This window comes from Pleurodeles waltl, chromosome 5 (genome assembly GCF_031143425.1).
Source record: "Pleurodeles waltl isolate 20211129_DDA chromosome 5, aPleWal1.hap1.20221129, whole genome shotgun sequence".
In the NCBI taxonomy this organism is placed as follows: Eukaryota; Metazoa; Chordata; class Amphibia; order Caudata; family Salamandridae; genus Pleurodeles; species Pleurodeles waltl.
The window spans coordinates 1796764929-1796791815 of record NC_090444.1 but is presented as its reverse complement, the minus strand read 5'-3'; the positions used below and the strand labels follow the sequence as shown (position 1 = coordinate 1796791815).

Below are 26887 nucleotides of genomic sequence, written 5' to 3'. Positions count from 1 at the left end.
TATTTTTCTAGATTCAAGATATTTAGACATTGCACTCTATGCTAGAATCAAATTCAAGCAAGCTTGCGTTTACTATCGATTGACGTAGTCTAAACATAGTTGGAAATTAGACCTGTGCATTTATATATTTAAAAAAATCGAGGTTTTGCAGAATAAATTTATTTTATTACCTAGTACCCCATTTATTTTCTCACTAATTATAGCACTTAGACCGTTTCAGAATCTACCTTTTGTTTAATGATAATACAAGGTAAACATTCAGTATACCTAGTGGCATCCACCTTGACTGCTTTGGTTGTCCTTTTCCATATTTCATCACCATGTGTTAATTCTTCCAGTAATATGACGAGGAGACCCTATGTCCCTACATTGGTGAAATGATCAAACAGGCCTCCGTGCATGTACGTGAAGTTGGCTACATAAAACTGAAAGAAAGCCCTTTATGGAGGAAACTTAAATATAAAGTGGTTTGTGACCATGAACACTATCTGCATTATGAAGAATATTAAGCAGCTGTATATAGTTATCTGAACAAATATACTTTTTTATGTTACTTGAACAATAAAATGGGTATATAAACCGTGTAATTGTACATTTTCAAAAGGGGCGTTAACAATCCAAAGATCTTGTGTTTAACAGCAGGAAAGTTTTAATGTTGGATCATGATTTTTCAACATCTTTATTGTAGACATAGCTTAAATTCTTGAATTAAAAAGGTCTTTTACTTTCAGTTATCCATGTATGTGTGAATCTGTGAAAAGAGGCGAGTCCTGGCTAATTCAAGTGCTCATATTCCAAAAGAGTCAGCCCAGTTTGTGAATGATTCAGGGTGGTTCTGGAGGCCTCTAGGGCAATTAGGCAATATTTGCGACAAAAATTGCAGTTCGCCTTGGAATCGGGTGCTACTGCAAGCTCACAGGGTTGCCAAATACTTCCGTTTTGGGCTTTCACTTTCAGGTCGAACAGTTAAGGAAGGTTATTACTTGGGTGGTGATGCAGGGTAGACCACTTAGTTTAGGTAAGGATGTGCAACCCGTGCAAGACGTGCAACTCACAGATTTATTGTCCAAGCACTGTTATTCGTTAAATAAAAGAAATACAATTATATTTCCGCACAGTTTTGGAAATTTGTTTACTACCTTCAGGAAGCCTTACGGCACAATCGTTACTTGGGTAAGTATATTAGTTACTTTATAACTAACTCTTTATCTCTCCAGACAAGAAAAGTAGGGTGCCAGTTATGAAGAGGTAGGCTAAATGCTAATGCCAAAGTGAAGCATTTATATGATTCCCGCGTACATGTACCAATGTTATTTGTTTCAGTAGGTGGAGCACAGCCACTGGTCTTCCTGGTGCTGTATCAGTGATTGGGGAGAAGTCCTCGCTGCTTGAGCACAAACTCCCTCATCAGCCTCTCCTTCTGTGTGGTATCTGAAGGTGGCAATCTCACAGGCCTTTGTGCTGGGTGGTGAGACTGATTGCAAACACTCAAATTACCACAGCATTGGGCACAGAAGCCCTTCGGCCAGGTAAGTTAGCAGTTGAAGGTACGTACATGACCCTCAGCCTAGCTCGCAGTCGATTGCAAATACTTTTTGGGGGGGACTTACAAAAGTCAAGGCACGTGGGCCTTAATGTTGAGATAGTGTTTGCTTGTAAAACATGTACGTGTTGGCAATAAAAATGGAGGCAATGTAGCCCCCACGCATCAAGTTGAAGCCGAGCTTCTCTAGTGGAAGGATGAGAGCAAAGGCATTCAGGCTCTCAGAGAGCGGGCTTCAGTTGCTCACAAAGCTTCTCCGGCGCAACATTTAATGCAGTGAAGCATGGGCTCCTCTGCAGCGGGTTGCATTCAGCCGAAGCAGTTGCATGTCGTCTTAGTCCTCTGCTTTCGGCACCTTAAACGCCTCAGTGAGTGTCCTGGTCCATGCAAAGTCAGGGAGTCTTATCTTCCCTTCCTTGGGTTACAGTTGTGTAGTCTTCTGCTCAGTCTGGGAATACTCCCAGAGTTTCTGCCTTTTGGTTCCAGCCTTTCTCTACAAAGGTGTGTAGAACATAACACTGGATCTGCAGTTAGCCCGTCTTGTTATCATGTGCATCTTTAGCCACATCCTTGACTACATTGCTCAAGTGTTGCTCCCAGTGAGCCATTGTTGCTGGTCCAGAGGAGGTACTACAAAACAATATCCTTGCTTCCTTCAATTGCATGTGATTTTCACCAAGACACTTGCTCTTGGCTTTACAATCATGTCTGCTGGCCCTGGGGTGAGGAGGAGCTGCTCAGGCGGACAGGCAGTGGGTGGGAGACAGCACCACTAACTACTAATAAACTCCATGGAGTACCTTACAATAGGGGCTAAATACATAGACCAGCTAACTAATGGTTTCCCACCTGGTGCACAACTACTACTCATGGACACCATTTACAATCAGAGAGACTATGAGGGGTGGCCATTCATTACATGGTACCCTGATCTACATGTTGAGAGGCGCTAGGCATTGTGTCCAATGGTACTCGGGTAAAAATTACGTTATCACGTGACTATTAATCAGCTGCCACCAATTATTAGTCATGTCATGGCTTGATCATGTGAATAGTAGTCGTCCTGTTAAAAGGAGTACCTCACTGAGTGTACCTAGCCCACCCCACTCAGTTGTGAGAATGGTCTGCTGGTTCTTCTAATCTCCTTTTTAAAGAAATGGGTAGTGAACCCTTTGCTACTGCAATTTCGTGCTCTGTGCAGTTGTGCCAGTGGTCTTTATCAGGGTGAAATCTACCTTATCGTGTTCACCCGCCACAGTTCATATCCATTGAGGTACTCTGTTGCTCGAGAATCTACACCTGCAAGTAAATAAACTTTAAAAATGGCTTCACAGGAAGTGTTATATGGGCAATAAAGTCAGAGCTCTGCTGCACAACTTCTTGTTTTTTCTTCAATGAGTGTGACAAATTGCCCAGTCTAGTTAAGTATAATTTTTATTATACTTATCAGTATTTTAAATTGTATGCTAATGTAATGTTGCTGCCTGCTCTAGGGGCTAGTTTTCTGTTACGCGAATGCTGCCTTCCTCATTGAGCGATGGGAGGCAGCCTTTGCTTTGTGTTTCACTGTGCCTTCCCTGCAGTACGGGAGGCAGCTTGTAGAGCATATGTGCTCTATTCTTTCTCCCATACCGCGGAACACTCGAGGGGTGGAGTACGCTGAGGTTCTGCAAGCCTGTTCATTCCACTGATGCCTATGCGACCTATATGGGCCATTCGTTACTACATGACCTCCAAGCTTTGGCAGAAGAACTCCAGGAAGGAGGTGACACTTCCTCCAGATGATCTATGATGGAACAGGAGGTGAGATTCCTCTCTGATTTGACTTTTGATTCCTTTTCGTAATCCGTGTCAGCTGCTGGTTCAGTGATTTCAGCTCGACACCAGATCAACATGACAACTTGGAAGGCAGATTCATCTCAAAAAGCTCTCCTGTCTAATCTCCTTTACTGGATCAAAGTTATTTGCCTCTCAGCTGGAAGAGCTGATTTAAAAAAAACAAAAAAAAAACAAAGGGTCAGCTGAAGACCTGAAACTATTGACCCTCATAAAAGCCCCCTTTGAAGGGGAGAGGTTTTTGGATTTTGTCAATGCTTTAGTGGTGCTTCTTCGGGGAGAGGTTTCAGTTTGCCCTTTTGAGGCAATGGCTGTGGCACTCCCTTCTCAGAAAAATCCTGTCATCCCATTGGCTCCAACAAACCTTTCAGCATGGCTACTACGAGGCAATGAGAGGCCGAATTGCCTTTTGTTTTTTTTTTAAATCCTAGGAGGCGGATATAAGACGTTAAAGTGATCCAGCTGGTGAAAGAAGGTTACAGAATTCTCTTCTACCCTCTGCTAAAAGTCTTCATCCAAACTCCAAATGCTCAAAATGCAGGTAAAGGGTAAGCATTAGAGAAAGGCTTTCAGGATCTTCTCATTAAGAGAGCGATTAATTCCAGTTCCAGAGAATGAGAGACGCCAGGGTTGCTATTCGCTGGTGTTTTTGGTGCAAAAATCCTCAGGTGACAATTGACAGACTTGGATCTTAAAAATGTGAACCTCTTCATACTGCATCAGCGATTCCAGATGGTCAGTTTTCAAACTATTGTTCCTTTGATCTCCCCTGGTATGTTCAAGGCCAGTATTGATCTTCTGGATGCCTATTTGCATATCCATGTGCACCAATCCTCACTAAAGTATCTTAGTTTTTGTGCTTTGGGGGAATCACTTCCAAGTCTGTGTTCTTTCCTTTGGTAGTTCTTCTGCACCTAGTGTCTTTAAGGAGACGTTGGGACCCTTACTTGGCAAGCTCAATTCCATGGGATCGATGGTGTTTCCGTACTTGGACAGGTGGCTAATCTGTACCCATTCCTATTCCAAGGAAGTGCAGGGAGTGTGTGATGCAGCACAGATTTCCCATCAACACATGGAACTCAAAGCTGGTTCCTTCACAGAAAATCCAGTCAATCTGAGCCATGTTCAGCTCAAAGTTGGGAAACGTCTTTCTACCTTCAGACTGTCAGCAGAGACTTATGTCCCAACTTGCGGCCCTCCTGCGTGGTAAACAAGCATCAGCAAGAGAATGGTTACGGGTTCAGTGGGATTGTATTCTCACTGTTTCTCGTAACTTAGAATCGTCTCCATTTGTCCCAACCAGTAACTCATATATCTCTGTGCCGTCCCAGCTCTAAGAACTATGAGGCCCTGGTACACGTTTCGCAATAGTTCAGAAGTTAACAATGGTGACTGATTCCACCAAACTTGAGCAAAGGTGACTTATTTATCTCCCTTGTCGATCACAATGGATGCCAGCAGCCTGGACTAGAGTGTGAGACTGGGGCATCTGCCTGCTCAGGTTCTTTGGACTTTTCCAGAATCCAAGATGTCTTCAGATTGGAAAAAGCTGAGGCAATCTACAAGGCCCTTCCAGCATTTGCTCCTTAGATTCTCCACTGTGCTGTCCAGATCAGAACAGAAAGCCAGGTGTTGGGGGCTTGTATACATCATCTGGGAAGTACTCACTCATATTTCCTGAGCCAAGGAGAACAGTGACTTATTTTCTACGGAGGGAGAATGGGCCTGAAGACCTCTTCAGTCGCACCTTCCTTTCCTCTATCTCTCTGTATTTGTCACCTCAAACATTTCTGGAGATAGTGAAGGGTTTGGCACTCTGTGGCTCAACCTTTTTGGGTCTCACAGAATGTTCTTCTCAACTTTTGCCTTCTTCCATGCCAGGAGGCGTGGAGGTTGAATGAGTTGTGTTCTGTGGCCTCCCGGTCTCCTATATGCCTTCCACCTATTCCCTTTGATCAGCAGGGAGCTCATGAAAATCCTGAGAGAGGGAGTTGAGGTGCTGCTGGTGGTTCCTTATTAGAAGAGCTGTTCCTGGTTTGTACGTCTGGCATTCCAGCTGCCTTGGTTCCTCTCCCATTCAACATCCCAGCCTTCCAGAGTCTTCTCTGCATCACCTATGCCTAGGTGTATGAAGATTGAAAGGCAGAGGCTGTTGTCCATAGGGTGATCTCAGAAAATTGCTGAATCAGTTCATAATTCCAGGAAAGGAATTACCCTTAAGGTGTCCGAGAGATATTAGAACATTTGAACGTTGGCAGCTCCATTGAAAACAACGGAGTGCTGCGGGCTTTTGCTGGCTGGTAAAAGCCAGCAGTGCCAACATTCCAATGTTCGCTTTGTTCACAGCAACAGCTGAATCCCCTCGGGCTCCGTGAGCAATTTGTTTTATTTAATAGAACATTCTGCCCTGAGTGGCAGAATGTTCTAATAGCCTTAGAACCCGCCGTAGCGGGCTCTACCGGCTATTAAAGGCCCGCTCCCGCGTTGAATGCCCTCTCCTTCGGCTCGGGCATTTAACGCGGGAGCGGGCCTTTAATAGCTGGTAAAGCCCGCTACGGCGGGTTCTAAGGCTATAATGGATTAATATCTCTGAATGGTGTCCAATAAGTGGTTCCATTCTGGAGTTTTTGCAAGATGGCTTTTTGTTGCGTCTTCCAGTAGCAATCCTCCATAGCCAGTGGGTGGCTATTAAAGCATTTAAGGGTCCTTCCATGATTCAGTTGGAACCCTTGGTCTCATATTTTATGTAGGTTTCTCCTTAAGACTAGTCATCCACTTTTCAGTACATCCCTCGGCCTGTTATCTTGCCTTCAAGGTACGCCTTTTGAACCTTTTCCCTCCTTCTCCTTCAAATTAGTTACACTAAACATTTTTTTTTCTGGTAGTAATTGCTTTGGAACAGAGATTGGTAGAAACTGGGGCTTTCCTTTGTCAAAAGCCCTATTTAAAAATGTTTTCGTAACAAGGTAGTGCAGTGTTCAGACCTAACTTTCATTCCAAAGGTATCTTTCTCTTTTCATGCTTCTCAGGATTTAATCCTTTCAGCTTTCTGTCCCTCTCCTTCTTCAGAGCAGGAGATTTCATGGCATACTTCTGATTTGGTCACAGCTTTGACCATTTACCTAGAGAGAATGGCGTCTTTTTGGAAGACGTATTTATTTGTCTCCATTGGTCTGGGCAGTAGGGGTCAGCGACCTTCAGTCTCCATGATAATTCGCTGGGTTAAGACGGTTATTGCATTCCTATCAAGCGGCTGGTAATTTGACTTAACCAGGTATTCAGGGTTGTTCAACATGGGGAGTGTTGTCTTTCTAGGATGGTTTAAAAGAGCTTCCACGGACATGTGTGTGCAGCAGTAACCTGGTCTGACCCTAATATGTTCATTTAAAAAAATATATAAGTTGACAGTGGGAGACATTTTATCTACATCTTTTGGGTCTAAAGTTCTTTCTGCAGTACAATTATATGTTGGCTAGTATTCATTTTGAGCACTTTAAATTGCAAATAAATTCACTGGGGCTTACATCAAAGTCTGTGTATGTCTCAATTTCCTTGCCTTTCTCGGGCTTGGGGTTCTACTTATTGAGTAAGGTCTGTGGCTAGGAAAATGTACAAGGAAGGTAATGATTCTTATATATACCGGCAATCTTCATTACTTGGAGTCATAGCCTTCCTTGCCGCAGTCCTGCATTCCCTCCCTCCCTGGTTGAAAGGAAGAAGCAAATTGATTTTGTGGAGTTTTTTTCATTTTTGCTTGGATACTTTCAGGAAGTTGTGTGACGGAGCTCCGCCAATATTGATAGTCATAGGACCACTTCCTTTGAAGCCATTTTTGTAGTTTATTTACTTGGAGGGGTAGATCCTGTCCATGAGCCACACACTAGCTCTTTGAGTAAGGCGAGGAAGACGATGATTTGGAGTAATGAAGATTTCCGGTAAGTAACAGTCATTAATTCTGTTGTTCAGTTGAAATGATGGATAATCCAGAACAGATTATTTGAAATCTATGATTGTTTTTTCTTAGTAGTTTGTAATCCAACATTTAACTTATTGCTAAAAGATGGTTGTTGCAATGTCAATTAACAAGAAGTTAAAAGATTCCCGCTAAATATATTCCTGTATTCTGAAAGACTGGCATTGATTCAGTCCTCTGGGATCAGCGTTACATAACTTTAACATAGACTGTAGAAACCGTTTCACCTCCCAAAAAGGATCATGTTTGATGCAAATGAAATTCTGAAGAACTGTTTTTAATTAATTAAAATAAATATATTTCTCATAAGCTTATGTGAACCGAATTGCCTCCAGGTGCTCAGAGGTTAGGGGAAGCAAGTTCATCAAATGTTCTGAATAGATGAGTTGTTTCCTGAAGCAAAAGTGATTGGCTTTGGTGCTCGTTGCCACAGGATCATGATCATAGCTGTAATCCTTAGATTGAAAACCTTTTCAGCTGCAGGACGGTAAGCAAGAAAGTGTTTATTCAATGCTCACATGCAGTGCTGTGTTTTCTTGCCTGTACTGGAGGCAGGGTGTTGCTGTGTGTACCTAGTGAGTTACAGGTGGAGCATATCTGACTTCTGAGCTCTGTGATCATGCTACTGGTGATAGTGTTACTCTGAAAACCACCTACATCTTAAGCTTGTACCTTGAATCCTAATGATTAAGACCTTGGTCCTTCTAATCATGTAGGTAAGAGTGTAGGCGCTGTGCCGTGAGAACTCCACTGACTGCAGAATCTCCCTTTGGCAAAGTATAGGACATTTCAAAATGTCCTTCAATCAAGACTAAAGCTTACAAATATTTTAAACGTTAATGTAAATTCATTTTATAAATTTACTTTAAATGCAGCACAAAATAAAGATATGCTATAGCACTATTAAATGCTGAATGAAAACTTAAAAGAAAAAATATTAAATAAGAATCTGTTTTAAATGAAAAAAAAAAAATAATCCCACCGAGAAAAGAAATGTATAATGTTACAATAATTATTCAAATTGTATATTTTTTTTTTTTCTAAGACCTTCTATTGCTTTATAATTGCATGAAAACGCATACAGAACAAAATAACTTCCCATCTTTTTGTAACCCCCCCTCCCTTACCCACTCCCCTTTCGCACTTTCCATCAATTATACAGAGGTGTTTGTTCGGTTCACAAATGAGTTACTTATTTGGTCTCTTGTACAATCTTCAACAGGAATATCTTGGTCAGCTATATATGATCCGGTTCTGATAAATTTGCCTCTGCATCAGAGTTAGAAGTGTCGGGTGTTCTAAAATTGTCCAGTATCGTGTTCCAATGCTGAGCATTGTCTCTAGTTCCTAGGCCCCTGAGTGTTTCCCTTAGCAGTACTGTCCCTTCAGTTTACGCCCACTTGATTAATGCATTTCTCCAACGATTTATCTGTGGGCCCTTCGGATCTTTCCAGTGTGAAGTTATTTCTCTCCTTGCTAGTAACAGAGCCAGGTCTATGAATTGGTTTGTGATTTTATGCTTGCTAGGGCAAGGGAAATCTCCCAAAACCGCCACCATGGCTGATCGGGATAATGTTCTGCCCGTGCAAGTGGAGAGTGCCTCAAATATCCCCGTCCATTAGTCCCCGATTAGTGGGCAACTCCAGAGCATGTGCAGCAACTCTGCTGCTAGTTCTGCACATCGAGGGCAGCTGGCATTTTCTACACCATAAATCTTTGATATCATATAGGGGGTTAGGTAAGCTCTGTGAAAGACATATATGTTTATTAATTTAAACCTGGCGGTTCTGGAAACTGTATATATGTGCGAGGTTATTCTGGTCCACTGTGTGTCATCTATTGTAACATCTAGTTCCCCCTGCCATTTGGTCTTAAGTTTATTTAAGGGAAGACATATGCTGGTTAGTAGAGATGTATATATCCCTGATATCAACCTCCCTTGGTCTCCTATAGTGCATATTTGGTCACAGGTAGTATGTCTGGGGGGGGTTCTTCTAGTCCTGTGCCCCATTGTCTACGAAGAGTTCTGGCAATTGCGTTAAAGGTTAGGAACAGCCCTGGTGGTAGCTGGAACCTTTCCTGCAGTTCTGTATAAGAGCACAGTTTCCCATTATTATATAGAGCCCCTATGGTGTCGATCTGAAGTGCCATGAATTTCCTGCGACGGTTCCTATACAGATCAGGGGGGCCTCTGGCGAGTATGGTGTTCTGGTGTGTGTTCGTTTTAGGTATTGTTCCCATCAGTGCCGCAATGCTTCCCATTCTATTGGAAGCGGTTTATTCTGTTTCTTGGGGTTTAGTAGAATGCCCAGAATTCTATCACAGGAGCAGTGGAGAGGGGCTCTCAGTGCTTCCCCCACTGGGGGTGCTCTGATGAATCGCACCAGCCATTGGAGTTGGCTCGCCCAATAGTATAATTCAAAGTCAGGAACAGCCAAACCACCCTCTGCTGTTCTCTGGAGGGTGCGCAGTGCTATCCTTAGTCTGTTGGTTCCCCATATAAATCCTGTAATCAAGGACAAAATTGTTTTAAATACCGCCCTCGGTATAATGAGTGGGATGGTTGCGAAGTAATAGAACACTCTAGGTAATACTATCATCTTAATAAGTGCAATTCTCCCAGTGACCGCTAGTGGAAGTGTCTGCCAGAATATCATGCTGTCTTTGATACTCCTAATCGTGCTCTGAATGTTCCCTTCTTGTAAATCCTCAGCGGAGTGATAGATATTAACCCCTAAGTATTAGAATGTGGATGGGGACCACGGGAGACCCCGATTGTCCATTGGTTCTTCGATACCCCTAGTAGCTGGAAAAATGGACGACTTCCCCCAGTTTATCCGGAGCCCAGATGCAGCCCCAAAGTTGTCTAACATTGTCATTGCTCCTGGTAGATCGGCCTCTGCGTTCCGAAAGAAGAGTAACATGTCATCCGCATTAAGAGCAATATGATGTGTCCAAGCATTGATTGTAATGCCTTCGTAGAACCTCTGGGACCTAGCTGATTGGGCGAGAGGCTCAACTGCCAGCGCAAAGAGCAAAGGTGATAGCGGGCAGCCCTGTCTTGTACCCCTACCTACGGCAAAGGAGGGGGATATTGTACGACCAGTGCGTACTCTCGCTGTGGGGTTTGTATAGAGAAGCCTCGTCCATTTGACAAACCCTTCTCCTAGTCCTAGCTGTAGCATCACTCGTTCTAGGTAGTCCCATCGTAGGCTATCAAAAGCCTTCTCGACATCTATCGAGATGATTACTGCTCTAGTTGCGTCAGAGGGCAGGGCATGAAGGAGTGAAATCAATCGACGGATATTTTGGGCAGTGCTTCGCTTTGGGATGAATCCCGATTGGTCCTGATGGATTAATGAGGACATGTATGGTAGAAGTCTGTTAGTGAGTATCCTGCTTAGTATTTTATAATCTAAGTTCAACATTGATAGTGGGCGGTATGATCTAACGTCTGTGGCGGGTTTGGTGGGTTTCAGAAGGGGAATCATTATGGCTTCTGTAGTGGAAGGAGGCAAGCTGTTGTTATTCCATGCCTCTGCATATAAGATGCGGAGCTGGGAGGTTAATGTATCCTGATCCGTAAGATAGAACTCCAAGGGGAGACCATCTGCTCCTGGTACCTTGCCCCTTGCCATACTCTGGATTGCAGTCTTTATGTCTGTAAGCGATATGGGAGTCGCCAGGGCTATTCTATCTTCCCCTTTCAATGCCGGGAGGTTGAGGTTCCCCAGATCTTGTAATTGAGCTTCGGTGGGAGGTGCATATAGCTCTGAGTAATATTTAAGAAAGGTGGCATTGATCTCCTTTTGTCCATAGACCTTAATACCCGGGGTGGTCTCTAACTCCACCACTATGGTTTGATGTTGGGGCGGTTTAGCCAGCCAGGCCAGTAGGGCACCTGCTGTCGCCCTCTGTATGTTGCTTCTGCAAGAATTGCTTGTAATCGAAACGAGACAATCTAGTGTTAGTTTCTATTATTCTAGCCCTTGTCTCTTCTAGTTGTGTTGAGAGGTCGGGTTGTGTTGGATGCTTACGTTCGAGATCTCTAAGGAAGTTCTCGAGATCACCTAGTTCTATCTCTAGCACCTTCCGTACTTCCACAGTTGTGCTAATACAATATCCCCTGATCACTGTTTTAAAGGATTCCCATTCGACAGATCTGGACGAAGCAGTTCCAGCATTGTTCTCGAAGAATTCCGTGATCTGCATGCCCAGTTGGGCTCTAAAAGCCTAGTCTTCAAGTGACTCTGCTCTTAAACGCCATGTGGGGATCAAAGGTCATACGCCGCACCAGGCCAAAGAAATCAATAAGGGATTATGATCTGAGATGGTGCGGCCAAGATACTCTGCCTTCGCCACCACAGATGGCACCTCTGGAGACGCCAAAAAGGTGTCCAGTCATACATGCAGGTCGTGAACTGCTGAGTAGAAAGAGTATTCTCTATTGGGGGGATTAAGTTTGCGCCAACAATCCGTTAGTTGCCAGTGTTTTTGCCACTGCTGGAAGTGCAGTGCTGTTTTATGGGTTACGGATTGTGACAATGGTGGGTGCGATCTATCCATTGCAGTATCCATTACACAATTAAAGTCTCCTATTAACGTAGTGCTAGTGAGCAGTGTGCTTATGACCAGTGATAGTCTGTCTAGGAATCTTCCCTGCTTGTGATTTTGGGCGTATAGTCCAGCAAGAGTTACCTCTCTCCCGTCCAATCTACCAGAAATCACTACGTATCTCCCTTCAGTGACGATCAAGGTATGAAGAACCTGTAATGGAACGCCTGGTCTGATCCATATCAACACTCCCCCTCGCAAACGCTGAGTGGTTAGTGGAGAATATTTGTCCCCTCCAGCGCTTTTTCAAGGCCTTGATCTCCTGCTCCAACAAGTGAGTTTCTTGTAAGATAGCTATGTGCACTCCCCTTCGTTTAAGAAAACTGTGAACCTTGTACCTCTTGGACATGTTATTTAGGCCCCTGACATTCCATGTGATTATCTTGTATTCTGTGGTCATGATTTAAGGAGGGTTGTAGAGGCGGTCTACTATCACCGCTCTATTACTACTACTGGCCAAACCTATTGAGTTTCGTAATCTAAGGTGTGAACCGTTTGGGCTGCGAGATAGATGTGCCTGATAAACCCTGAAAACAACACAACCAAAATGAAACCCCCTTTGTAACTCCCTTTCCCCAGCACCGGTACCTACAACTCTCCCCGTCCAAACCATTACAACTATTGTAATCTTAATTATCAACCTATTGGAGGGAGGCGTGCCAGAGACCAAGAGGCAGCGCCCCGGACCCTTCCCCAGGCCCGATCATGTATAATGTGCTAGTTAAGAAATGACATCCAGGTTCCTATCGCTCTATATTCACGGTTGGGTCCTAGCAATGTCCCTAAGCAAATTGAGGTTCCCCCACAATTGTCAGCTCACTTGCCAATTTGTTCTTTCAACGAGGTCAAATAATCTCGTCCGCCGTTCTTGGGGTGATCAAAGGCAAGCCGATGAGTGTCCTGGGAGGATATTGAGGAATGTTCGCAGTTTGAGTCAACGTCTGACGCAGCATCTGGGGTCCGGCGTGTATGGAAGTCTTCCCCCCGCTTAACGCTGCTGCTGTCTCCACTGCATCACGCATCTTCTGTTGTGACTGACGTTTCGATGGAGCCGCTTCTGTTGTCTTCTTCCAGGATCTGCTATGTTTCTTCCCAGGGTTTCGGAATGTTTGGTCGCGGGTTGCTCTGCAGTGGATGTTCAGCGATTCGAGCCATTCCATCGCCAGCTGAGGTGTGAGAAAAAAAATGGGTCCTGTTATCGTATTCCACTCGGAGTTTTGCCGGAAAGAGCATGGCATATTTTATACCATGCTCACGCATGGCTCGTTTTACTGCGATGTAGGATGCCCTTTGTGTCTGTGTTTCTCTCGTAAAGTCTGGGAATATCATGACCTTTTGGCCATCCAATTGAATCTCTCCTTGCTGGCGGGATTGTGACAGTATGTAGTCTCTATCTTTGTGGTGGAGTAATCTAGCGATTATTCGCCGTGGCCTGACTCCCGGTGGGGGTGGTCCGCCAGGGATTCTGTGGGCTCGTTCCACCGCAAAAAAAGCCCTCTGATGCTATTGTGTCTCTAAGCCACTGTTCCAGGAATATTTCTGTATTAGCTGCGGTGGTCTCCGCCCCGTCCGGGACCCCCACCAATCTGATGTTGTTCCGTCGGGCTCGGTTTTCGGCATCCTCTGCCCTTGTCTCCAATGTTTTCAGCCGGGTGGTCAGGTCTTTAATTTCTGAGGATGAGTCTTTGTGTGCTGCTAATACCCCTGTCAGCGTAGTCTCGTGCAAACCCACAGTTTCTTTTAATTTACGGTGGTCGTCTTGCAAAAGGGAAAGATCTGCGGTGAGGTTATCGATTTTACGCTCAAGCGCTTCTCGGGAATCTTTAATGGCCAGCAGCACAGTATCCAGAGTAGTTTATGTTGTTCGTGTCCTGTTTGCGATTCTCTGGTGGGCGTTGGGGGTGGATTCTCAGTGTGTGAGGAGTCCTCCGCTGGTGATTTGTCGTGTTTTTTGGGTTTTACCATTGAAATAGGTCTCAGGTTGGCGAAGGCCGTTCGTATTAATGGAAGGTGGTATCGTTCGTCAGCATCGTCCAGCCCGTATGTTGTCTGTCTCTGTCCCGGTGCTCTCATGTGGTAAGTGCTATTGGAAGTTCACCGTTTTGAGCTGTTTGACCATGAGGGAGTTCTCTCATAATTATGCCCGCGTTGGTCGTCGGCATTGCATACTGTTCTGATAACGGGGAAGTTCTGTGCCGGAGTTCGTGGGCTCCCTTTCCAGTGCGAGACCGCGGTCTCCGATTCCTCTCAATGTGCCAGTATTAGTCCTTGTCTCGGGAGGTGGTTTCTGCGTTTTCCCTGGTCTTTCGGTAGCTGGTATTCCTACTCACCGGAGCTCTCTCTCTCTCATTCGATGTTCCCAGCGCTTCGTTCCTTATCTGCTCCTCTCCATTCCCTCCGAATTCGTTGATGTTCCGCTTCGTATTGTTGCTCTCGCCGTTGGTGGTGAAGGTGTTTGAGCCCCTCGCGCCCCTCGATGGATGATGTGGAGGTCCTCACCTCCGCAGGACCTTCATATCCTCTCAGCCGAGGGCCGCGGTTACAACGGGTTCGCTGCCCTGTCGTGGCTGTCATTTTGGGTCACGGCAGCTGTGACGTTGTCGGAGCGTTTTCCGGGTAGACTCTGCCCCAAGGTTGGACGCCGCGGTCCCTACTCGTGCTGCATATTCTCCGAACGCTTCTCTTCAATTTTTGAGATCTTCGGTCGTTATTATGGCAGGGATTAAGCTTGGGCCTGGATTGTGGCCTGAGGGCGCTGCACAACGCTGTATTCGCTGATGTTCTGCTTCGTACTGTTGCTCTCGCCGTTAGTGGCAAAGGTGTCTGAGCCCCTTGCGCCCTTCAATGGATGGTGTGGGGGTCCTCACCTCCACGGGACCTTCGTGTCCTCTCAGCCGAGGGCCGCGGTTGTAGCGGGTTCACTGCTCTGTTGCAGCCGCCATTTTGTGCCGCGGCAGCCGCGAAGTTGTCGGGGGGAGTTTTTCGGGCGATCTCTACCCCAAAGTGGAGTGCCGCGGTTACTACTTGTGCTGTATATTCTCCGATCGCTTCTCTTCAATTTTTAAGACCTCCGGTCGTTATTATGGCAGGATTTAAGCTTCAGGTTTGGATTGTGGCCCGAGGGCGCCGCATTCGCTGATGTTCCGCTTCGTACTGTTGCTCTCTCCGTTGGTGGCGAAGGTGTCTGAGCCCCTTGTGTCCTTCGATGGATGGTGTGAGGGTCCTCACCTCCCCGGAACCTTCATGTCCTCCCCGCCGAGGGCCGCGGTTGCAACGGGTTCACTGCTCTGTCGTGGCTGCCATTTTGGGTAGCGGCAGTCGCAAAGTTGTCGGGGGGAGTTTTCCGGGCGATCTCTGCTCCAGGGTGGGGCGCCGCGGTTCCTACTTGTGCTGTATATTCTCCGATCGCTTCTCTTCAATTTTTAAGACCTCCGGTCGTGTTATTATGGCAGGATTTGAGCTATGGGCCTGGATTGTGGCCCGAGGGTGCTGTACTACGCCGCATTCGCTGATGTTCTGCTTCGTACTGGTGCTCTCGCCGTTGGTGGCGAAGGTGTCTGAGCCCCTTGCGCCCTTCAATGAATGGTGTGGGGGTCCTCACCTCCACGGGACCTTCGTATCCTCTCAGCCGCGGTTGCAACGGGTTCACTGCTCTGTCGCGGCCGCCATTTTGGGTCGCGGCAGCCGCGAAGTTGTGGGGGGGAGTTTTCCGGGTAAACTCTGCCCCAAAGTGGATCGCCGTGGTCTCTACTTGTGCTGTATATTCTCCGATCACTTCTCTTCAGTTTTTAAGGCCCCCGGTCGTCGTTATGGCAGGATTTAAGCTTCGGGCCTGGATTGTGGTCCGAGAGCGCCGCACTACGCGTGCAGCTCCATTGGTCCCAGGCCACGCCCCATATTCAAATTGTATATAATTCAAATTAATTAAAAAATAGTTTATTTTTTAAATTTAAAATAGGTTATTACAATATTTTATATTAAATAATAATGTACTGTTTTCATATTTTTAACAATATTTTGTACTTGTTTTTAAATAATGTAATTCTAATGTAACTATTTCCTATGGGTATTATTTTAAGATCCTACCTCCATTATTTTCTACAGGAGGGTGTTGCAGTACCAGCGGTTGACCATGTGTAGTGCTGGAATTACTAGTGTTGTTTTTTTTCCTTTTTAAATAGTAACTTGCACTCTTGATTTTGTGAATAAAGAAAAGTAGTAAAATTGCTCAAAAGTGTACGTTACCCTTGTGAATCAGGCCTTGTGTGTATGCTCAAATTGGGTGAATAGTGGGGTCAATGTGGTCAGTTTCTGTTTGCTACTCAAGATGGCAGGCCTCCTTCAGAAAGGATGGACTTTTTCCAGGTCAGAAAGGACAGATGCTGTGTGAACTCGGGTTCTCTTTGCTAGCTGTAGGATGGGGCAGATGATAGCTAGTTCATGCTTAGTAGGTTTCCAGCCCATTATTCCCCTCTGTGTTACTGGCTTCAGACACAACAGAGAAGAATGCAAGGTTCTGTCTAGCATGGAATTAAAAGAAAAAGAAAAAAAGGCCCTTGACATATCAAACTAGTATGACCTTTGAATCCTGGCTTCAAAGCCTGTGAAAACTTGGACAGTGGCAAAAAGAGCAGCCCATAAGAGTTGGTGGGGTGCATGGAGAATTGTGAAGGCTTGGCTCTGACTTTGTCTTGAACACCTGTGGTAGTACTTGGTGGATCATATGGTTCAAGACAAAACCATGCAGGGACTCTGGCATGAACCTTGCTGCTGGGCAAAGGTCAGAGTTTTCACCTGCCTGCGGAGGGGGACAGACTCTAACTGACAGCAGGAAGCACAGTGAGCCCCGGTAGAACGCCACAAGGCCTCTCTAACTGAAGCATCCATTGTGGAGTATCTCTTAGTGGACATTAGTGGACCAAGGTCTCCCATGTGTGTAGGTTACTGACAAATGGAACAGTCACTGGGCTCTGTTGACTCACCTAAACCTGTGGGTACTCCTAAAATTAAGGTTCCACTGGGAACCCCTTAGTGTTTGCTAGCCCACTATTATATCTGAATGTAATGGGATAGTAACCTGCTGTGTCCTAAATTGTTTTGGACTCTAATCACATGACCTATGACCTGATGAAAAAAAATGTAGGACGTTAGCTCTGTATATACTATCTCAAAGTGAGAGATAGTGTGCACAGAGTCCAAGGGTTCCCCTTTGAGGTTGATAGTGGCAAAATTAGATAATTCTAATGCTCTATTTTGTGGTAGTGTGGTCGAGCAGTAGGCTTATCAGATGGTAGTGTTAAGCATTTGTTGTACACACACACAGAGGCAATAAATGAGGAACACACACTCAAAGACAACTCCAGGCCAATAGCTTTTATTGAAAGAATATATTTTCTTAATTTATTTTAGAACCACAAGATTTGAAGTAAATACATAACATGCAAGGTACTCCACACAGGTAAGTAAGGAACTTTAAATTAAAGCAGTAGTACACACAGTATAAGTTAAAATGGCAATAAGCTATTTTAAAAGTGGACACTGTAAAAAATCAACAGTTTCTGGGGGAGGAAAGTATGGTTAAGTTTCTGAGGTAAGTAAAGCAGTTACAAGTTCAGTTTCCTGAGCATAGACAGCCCACCGTTGGGGGTTCAAGGCAACCCCAAAGTCACCGCACCAGCAACACTGGGCCGGTCAGGTGCAGAGTTCAAAGGAGGGCCCAAAACACATAGGTGCCTATGGAGAAAAGGGGTGCTCCGGTTCCAGTCTGCTGGCAGGAAAGTATCCGCGTCCTCGGGGAGCAGACCAGGGGTTTTTTGTAGAGCACAGGTGGGGGAAGGGGGAGGGGGGGGGAAACAAACAGGCACACAAAACACACCCTCAGCAGCACAGGGGTGGCTGGGTGCAGTGTGCAAAGTTGGCGTCTGGTTTGCAATTGAAAGCAATGGAGGGACCCGGGGGTCACTTAGGCGATGCAGGCAGGGCATGGGGGGGGGGTCTTCTCTGGCCAGCCACTGACTGGGCTAGGTGGAGGGCTGCCTGATGGTCACTCCTGCACTGGAGGTTGGTTCCTTTCGGGCCTTGGGGCTGCGGGTGCAGTGCTTGGTTCAGGCGTTGGGTTCTTTGTTCCAGGCAGTCGCGGTCAGGGGGAGCCTCTGGATCCTCTCTGCAGGTGTCGCTGTGGGGGGGTTGTCTCAGGTTACTCACGAGGTCGCAGTCGCCTGGGAGTCCTCTCTGCAGTGTTGGCTCTCTGAAGCTCAAGCCGGGGGCATCGGGTGAAGAGGGTGAAGTCTCACGCTTCTGGCGGGAAGAGTGAGTTCTTTAAGAGTTGTTTCAAAGTTGCAAAAAATGTTGCTGTTGGTGAACAGTGCTGCTGTTCTCTGGAGTTTCTTGGTCCTTCGGTTCAGGGCAGTCCTCTGAGGCTTCAGAGGTCACTGGTCCCTGTTGGATGTGTCGCTGTGCAGGTTCTTTGAGTCTGGAGACAGGCCGGTAGGGCTGGGGCCAAATCAGTTGTCGTCTCGGTCATCTCTGCTGGGCTTTCAGGTCAGCAGTCCTTCTTTGTGTAGGTTGCAGGAATCTGATTTCTTGGGTTCAGGGTCACCCCTAAATACTGAATTTAGGGGTGTGTTTAGGTCTGTGGGGCAGTAGCCAATGGCTACTGTCCTTGAGGGTGGCAGCGCCCTCCTTGTGCTTCCTCCCTGAGGGTAAAGGGGGGGGGGGCACATCCCTATTACTATGGGGGGGGGGGGGGGGGGAATCCTCCAAAACCAAGATGGAGGATTTCTAAAGGCAGGGGTCACCTCAGCTCAGGGCACCTTAGGGGCTGTCCTGACTGGTAGGTGACTCCTCTTGGTTTTTCTCAGTATCTCCTTTGGACTTGCCACCAAACGTGGGGGCTGTGTCCAGGGGGAGGGGATCTCCAATAGCTGGAGTGCCCTGGGGCACTGTAACACGAAGCCTGAGCCTTTGAGGCTCACTGCTAGGTGTTACTGTTCCTGCGGGGGTGGGAGTGTGTTAGGCACCTCCACTCAGTGCAGGCTTTGTTTCTGGCCTCAGAGAGCACAAAGGCTCTCACCCCAGGGGGTCAGAAACTCGTCTCAGTGGCAGGCTGGCATAGACCAGTCAGTCCTGCACTGAAGGATTGGGTAAAATACAGAGGGGCATCTCTAAGATGCTCTCTGGGTGCATTTTTAATAAATCCAACACTACCATCAGTGTGGGTTTATTATTCTGAGAAGTTTGACACCAAACTCCCCAGTATTCAGTGTAGCCATTATGGAGCTGTGGAGTTCGTTTTGACAACTCCCAGACCATATACTTAATGTGGCCACACTGTACTTACAATGTCTAAGAATAGACATGCAGCTATGCCCTCACCTGTGGTATAGTGCACCCTGCCTTAGGGCTTTAAGGCCTGCTAGAGGGGTGACTTACCTATGCCACAGGCAGTATTTTGTGGGCATGGCATCCTGAGGGGATGCCATGTCGACTTTGCCCTTTTCTCCCCACCAACACACACAATCTGCAATGGCAGTGTTCATGTGTTAGGTGAGGGGTCCCTTAGGGTGGCACAACACATGCTGCAGCCCTTAGGAACCGTCCCTGGTCACAGGGCCCTTGGCACCACTGGTACCTTTTACAAGGGACTTATCGATGTGCCAATTGTGGAAACAAAGGTACATTTTTAGTGAAAGAACACTGGTGCTGGGGCCTGGTTAGCAGGGTCCCAGCAAACATCTCAGTCAGGTCAGCATCAATATCAGGCGAAAAGTGGGGGGTAACTGCAACAGGGAGCCATTTTCCTACAAATGGGATAGTAACCTGCTGTGTCCTAAATTGTTTTGGACTCTAATCACATGGCCTGTGATCTGATCAGGCACCACTGACCATACCTGCTGTTACCATTGGCTTCAACAACAGGTCATTGAGCTATACCAGTGGCCTCATGTGGTTGGGGTGCTTCTTGTTTTGCAGGGTGAGATTTTTGACTATAGGGATTTCTGGACACTAATTTTGCTGATACTAGCTCAGCAGCTGAGGCTTCCGCCTGCTGTGTTATCCAGCTGGGTACCCATGGCTCACCCAGGACAGAGACATGGTCTAGAGGTACCACAGCTGTATAACTAACACAAACGAGAAACCCAGGAACTGTTGCCTGACAAATTCGAACATCTGGGAATCAACCTCAGTACATCCAAGAGGGTAACATTGACCATAGGCTAATTTTGAAGACTACGTAGGGCACAGTATGTAAGAGTAATAAAAATGTTTGCAGTTATATCCATGAAGGCATTACCACATTCTGGCTACTCTTGCATATCACAATTATAACTGTTTCATTTGAATTGATTTTGCTCAGTCTAAGAAGCATGGCTGCATTTTAGTAAGGTGACCTCTAAGACCCTGGAACAGGAATTCCCATTGGAAAACTAAAATAATAGGTGGTATACTCATGGGCTAAAGGAAGGCTGTAATTGTTTAAATTGCTTAGACCAAAAAAATGGCATCTATGATTAAAAGACCGGTTAAGATGTTATACAGCTAAAATTTATATGACGCAATTGTAATTGTTTTTAGCTAAATCCACTTACCCACATAATTCCATTTCAGCTTGTCCACTTAAGTCAAGGTTTTACTTTATAGTTTGAGATCCATTGATGAGCAATGCCTTGACTTCACACCATTCTTGGTTTGGAACCTTGTTTTTCACCCTCTGTAAGTTGGGCCTCCTTTGCTGTGGCTGGACATAAGGAGATTGGAGCTGTTTTAGAGTGTGTCAAATCAGGATCTCCTAAAGATGTGCACACAGTTTATTCCCTGCAGGACTGCCCTTTAGTCAAGTTCCAATAATCAATTAGATACATTTCTCTTTAGTTTCCTCGTCTCTTCCACTTTAGGAAGAAATGGGTGGTTATATATGTACAGTATATAGCATTTCTGTAGCACAAACCTAGAAAAAAGACAGCGGAGCGTTGGTTAAACCACTTGTAAGGAAATGCCTCCTTGGCATGGTTGCCCCCTGACTTTTTGCCTTTGCTGATGCTATGTTTACAATTGAAAGTGTGCTGAGGCCTGCTAACCAGGCCCCAGCACCAGTGTTCTTTCCCTAACCTGTACTTTTGTATCCACAATTGGCAGACCCTGGCATCCAGATAAGTCCCTTGTAACTGGTACTTCTAGTACCAAGGGCCCTGATGCCAAGGAAGGTCTCTAAGGGCTGCAGCATGTCTTATGCCACCCTGGAGACCTCTCACTCAGCACAGACACACTGCTTGCCAGCTTGTGTGTGCTAGTGAGGACAAAACGAGTAAGTTGACATGGCACTCCCCTCAGGGTGCCATGCCAGCCTCTCACTGCCTATGCAGTATAGGTAAGACACCCCTCTAGCATGCCTTACAGCCCTAAGGCAGGGTGCACTATACCATAGGTGAGGGTACCAGTGCATGAGCATGGTACCCCTACAGTGTCTAAACAAAACCTTAGACATTGTAAGTGCAGGGTAGCCATAAGAGTATATGGTCTGGGAGTTTGTCAAACACGAACTCCACAGCACCATAATGGCTACACTGAAAACTGGGAAGTTTGGTATCAAACTTCTCAGCACAATAAATGCACACTGATGCCAGTGTACATTTTATTGTAAAATACACCCCAGAGGGCACCTTAGAGGTGCCCCCTGAAACTTAACCGACTATCTGTGTGGGCTGACTAGTTTTAGCAGCCTGCCACAAACCGAGACATGTTGCTGGCCCCATGGGGAGAGTGCCTTTGTCACTCTGAGGCCAGTAACAAAGCCTGCACTGGGTGGAGATGCTAACACCTCCCCCAGGCAGGACTGGTCACACCTGGCGGTGAGCCTCAAAGGCTCACCTCCTTTGTGCCAACCCAGCAGGACACTCCAGCTAGTGGAGTTGCCCGCCCCCTCCGGCCAGGCCCCACTTTTGGCGGCAAGGCCGGAGAAAATAATGAGAAAAACAAGGAGGAGTCACTGGCCAGTCAGGACAGCCCCTAAGGTGTCCTGAGCTGAAGTGACTCTAACTTTTAGAAATCCTCCATCTTGCAGATGGAGGATTCCCCCAATAGGGTTAGGATTGTGACCCCCTCCCCTTGGGAGGAGGCACAAAGAGGGTGTACCCACCCTCAGGGCTAGTAGCCATTGGCTACTAACCCCCCAGACCTAAACACGCCCTTAAATTTAGTATTTAAGGGCTACCCTGAACCCTAGAAAATTAGATTCCTGCAACTACAAGAAGAAGGACTGCCCAGCTGAAAACCCCTGCAGCGGAAGACCAGAAGACGACAACTGCCTTGGCTCCAGAAACTCACCGGCCTGTCTCCTGCCTTCCAAAGATCCTGCTCCAGCGACGCCTTCCAAAGGGACCAGCGACCTCGACATCCTCTGAGGACTGCCCCTGCTTCGAAAAGACAAGAAACTCCCGAGGACAGCGGACCTGCTCCAAGAAAAGCTGCAACTTTGTTTCCAGCAGCTTTAAAGAACCCTGCAAGCTCCCCGCAAGAAGCGTGAGACTTGCAACACTGCACCCGGCGACCCCGACTCGGCTGGTGGCGATCCAACACCTCAGGAGGGACCCCAGGACTACTCTGATACTGTGAGTACCAAAACCTGTCCCCCCTGAGCCTCCACAGCGCCGCCTGCAGAGGGAATCCCGAGGCTTCCCCTGACCGCGACTCTTTGAACCTAAAGTCCCGACGCCTGGGAGAGACCCTGCCCCCGCAGCCCCCAGGACCTGAAGGACCGGACTTTCACTGGAGGAGTGACCCCCAGGAGTCCCTCTCCCTTGCCCAAGTGGAGGTTTCCCCGAGGAACCCCCCCCCTTGCCTGCCTGCAGCGCTGAAGAGATCCCGAGATCTCTCATAGACTAACATTGCGAACCCGACGCTTGTTTCTACACTGCACCCGGCCGCCCCCGCGCCGCTGAGGGTGAAATTTCTGTGTGGACTTGTGTCCCCCCCCGGTGCCCTACAAAACCCCCCTGGTCTGCCCTCCGAAGACGCGGGTACTTACCTGCAAGCAGACCGGAACCGGGGCACCCCCTTCTCTCCATTCTAGCCTATGCGTTTTGGGCACCACTTTGAACTCTGCACCTGACCGGCCCTGAGCTGCTGGTGTGGTGACTTTGGGGTTGCTCTGAACCCCCAACGGTGGGCTACCTTGGACCAAGAACTAAGCCCTGTAAGTGTCTTACTTACCTGGTTAACCTAACAAATACTTACCTCCCCTAGGAACTGTGAAAATTGCACTAAGTGTCCACTTTTAAAACAGCTATTTGTGAATAACTTGAAAAGTATACATGCAATTTTGATGATTTGAAGTTCCTAAAGTACTTACCTGCAATACCTTTCGAATGAGATATTACATGTAGAATTTGAACCTGTGGTTCTTAAAATAAACTAAGAAAAGATATTTTTCTATATAAAAACCTATTGGCTGGATTTGTCTCTGAGTGTGTGTACCTCATTTATTGTCTATGTGTATGTACAACAAATGCTTAACACTACTCCTTGGATAAGCCTACTGCTCGACCACACTACCACAAAATAGAGCATTAGTATTATCTATTTTTACCACTATTTTACCTCTAAGGGGAACCCTTGGACTCTGTGCATGCTATTCCTTACTTTGAAATAGCACATACAGAGCCAACTTCCTACATTGGTGGATCAGCGGTGGGGTACAAGACTTTGCATTTGCTGGACTACTCAGCCAATACCTGATCACACGACAAATTCCCAAATTGTCATTAGAAATTCATTTTTGCAATTTGAAATTTTTCCAAATTCTTAAAAGTCCTGCTAGGGCCTTGTGTGTTAAGTCCCTGTTTAGCATTGTCTTTTAGAGTTAAAAGTTTGTTAAAAGTTTGAAATTAGATTCTAGAAACAGTTTTAGATTCTTTAAAAAGACTTCCAACTTTTAGCAAAATAATGTCTGATACAGAGATGAATGTGGTGGAACTCGACACCACACCTTACCTCCATCTTAAGATGAGGGAGCTAAGGTCTCTCTGTAATATCAAAAAAATAACCATTGGCTCCAGACCTACCAAAATTCAGCTCCAGGAGCTGTTGGCAGAGTTTGAAAAAACCAACCCCTCTGATGATGACATCACAGAGGAAGAAATTAGTGACTTGGAGGCCAATGTCCCTTCTCCAGTCCTAAATAGGGAGAACAGGACCCCTCAAGTCCTGTCTCCAACTGTGTTAGTCAGAAATAGTGAGTCCCTCACAGGAGGGTCCCACATTTCTGAAATCACTGAGGATGCTCTCAGTGAAGATGACCTCCTGTTAGCCAGGATGGCCAAAAGATTGGCTTTAGAGAGACAGCTCCTAGCCATAGAAAGGGAAAGACAAGAGATGGGCCTAGGACCCATCAATGGTGGCAGCAATATAAATAGGGTCAGAGATTCTCCTGACATGTTAAAAATCCCCAAAGGGATTGTGACAAAATTTGAAGATGGTGATGACATCACCAAGTGGTTCACAGCTTTTGAGAGGGCTTGTGTAACCAGAAAAGTGAACAGATCTCACTGGGGTGCTCTCCTTTGGGAAATGTTCACTGGAAAGTGTAGGGATAGACTCCTCACACTCTCTGGAAAAGATGCAGAATCTTATGACCTCATGAAGGGTACCCTGATTGAGGGCTTTGGATTCTCCACTGAGGAGTACAGGATTAGGTTCAGGGGGGCTCAAAAATCCTCGAGCCAGACCTGGGTTGACTTTGTTGACTACTCAGTGAAAACACTAGATGGTTGGATTCAAGGCAGTGGTGTAAGTAATTATGATGGGCTGTACAATTTATTTGTGAAAGAACACCTGTTAAGTAATTGTTTCAATGATAAACTGCATCAGCATCTGGTAGACCTAGGACCAATTTCTCCCCAAGAATTGGGAAAGAAGGCGGACCATTGGGTCAAGACAAGGGTGTCCAAGACTTCAACAGGGGGTGACCAAAAGAAAGGGGTCACAAAGACTCCCCAGGGGAAGGGTGATGAGACAACCAAAACTAAAAATAGTAAAGAGTCTTCTACAGGCCCCCAAAAACCTGCACAGGAGGGTGGGCCCAGAGCCTCTTCACAAAACAATGGGTACAAGGGTAAAAACTTTGATCCCAAAAAGGCCTGGTGTCATAGCTGTAAACAGCATGGACACCAAACTGGAGACAAGGCCTGTCCCAAGAAAGGTTCCACTCCAAACTCCCATCCAGGTAACACTGGTATGGCTAGTCTCCAAGTGGGATCAACAGTGTGCCCAGAGCAAATCAGGGTCCACACTGAAGCTACTCTAGTTTCTGAGGGTGGGGTGGATTTAGCCACACTAGCTGTCTGGCCGCCTAACATGCAAAAATACAGACAGCAACTCTTAATTAATGGGACTAGAATAGAGGGCCTGAGGGATACAGGTGCCAGTGTCACCATGGTGACAGAGAAACTGGTTTCCCCTGGCCAATACCTGACTGGAAAAACTTACACAGTCACCAACGCTGACAATCAGAGAAAAGTACATCCCATGGCAATGGTTACTTTAGAATGGGGAGGGGTCAATGGCCTGAAACAGGTGGTGGTCTCCTCAAATATCCCAGTGGACTGTCTGCTTGGAAATGACCTGGAGTCCTCAGCATGGGCTGAGGTAGAACTAAAAACCCATGCAGCAATGCTGGGTATCCCTGAACTGGTGTGTGTGAAAACAAGAGCACAGTGCAAGGCACAGGGTGAACAAGTAGAGCTGGAGTCTGGAAGAATGGCCCAGCCTACCAAGAGAACAGGAAAGTCAGTTGGGAAACCAACTACAACACAGCAAAAGAAAGGGAACCTCTCTTCTCAGGAAGAAGTTCTGCCCTCTGAGGGGACTGAGCCTTTGGAGCTTGAACCTTATCAGGTTGAGCTCTTAGGCCCAGGGGGACCCTCAAGGGAAGAGCTGTGTAAGGGACAAGAAACCTGTCCCTCTCTTGAAGGCCTTAGGCAGCAAGCTGCTGAAGAGTCCAAGGGCAAGAAAAATGGAACACATAGGGTCTATTGGGAAGATGGACTCCTGTACACTGAGGCCAGAGACCCCAAACCTGGTGCCACTAGGAGAGTGGTAGTGCCTCAGCTGTTCAGGAAGTTCATCCTAACATTGGCCCATGACATTCCCCTTGCTGGACATTTGGGACAAACCAAGACGTGGGAGAGGTTAGTCAACCACTTCTACTGGCCCAATATGTCCAACATGGTTAAGGAGTTTTGCCTCTCCTGCCCCACCTGTCAAGCCAGTGGTAAGACAGGTGGGCATCCAAAGGCCCCCCTCATTCCACTTCCAGTGGTGGGGGTTCCCTTTGAAAGAGTGGGTGTGGACATAGTTGGTCCACTAGAACCTCCCACAGCCTCAGGAAATATGTATATCCTGGTAGTAGTGGATCATGCTACCAGGTATCCTGAAGCTATTCCCCTTAGGTCGACTACTGCCCCTGCAGTAGCCAAGGCCCTCATTGGTATCTTTACCAGAGTGGGTTTCCCTAAGGAGGTGGTGTCTGACAGAGGTACCAACTTCATGTCAGCATACCTAAAGCACATGTGGAATGAGTGTGGAGTGACTTATAAATTCACTACACCATACCATCCACAAACTAATGGCTTGGTTGAGAGATTCAACAAGACATTAAAAGGCATGATCATGGGACTCCCAGAAAAACTCAAAAGGAGATGGGATGTCCTCTTGCCATGTCTGCTTTTCGCTTACAGAGAGGTGCCACAGAAGGGAGTAGGATTCTCACCCTTTGAACTTCTGTTTGGTCATCCTGTAAGGGGACCACTTGCCCTTGTTAAAGAAGGCTGGGAGAGACCTCTCCATGAGCCTAAACAGGACATAGTGGACTATGTACTTGGCCTTCGCTCTAGAATGGCAGAGTACATGGAAAAGGCAACCAAAAA

General features: G+C 46.5%; 1 long non-coding RNA gene across 1 annotated transcript in view; it reads right to left on the bottom strand.

Annotated features, from left to right (window-relative positions):
• LOC138296797 (uncharacterized) overlaps positions 1-26887 on the bottom strand; it is a 183286-nt gene that overhangs the window by 131023 nt on the left and 25376 nt on the right. Inside the window, exon 2 of the long non-coding RNA XR_011203902.1 lies at positions 20555-20703. This is a non-coding gene — a long non-coding RNA (uncharacterized lncRNA). The remainder of the gene's footprint in view (positions 1-20554; positions 20704-26887) is intronic.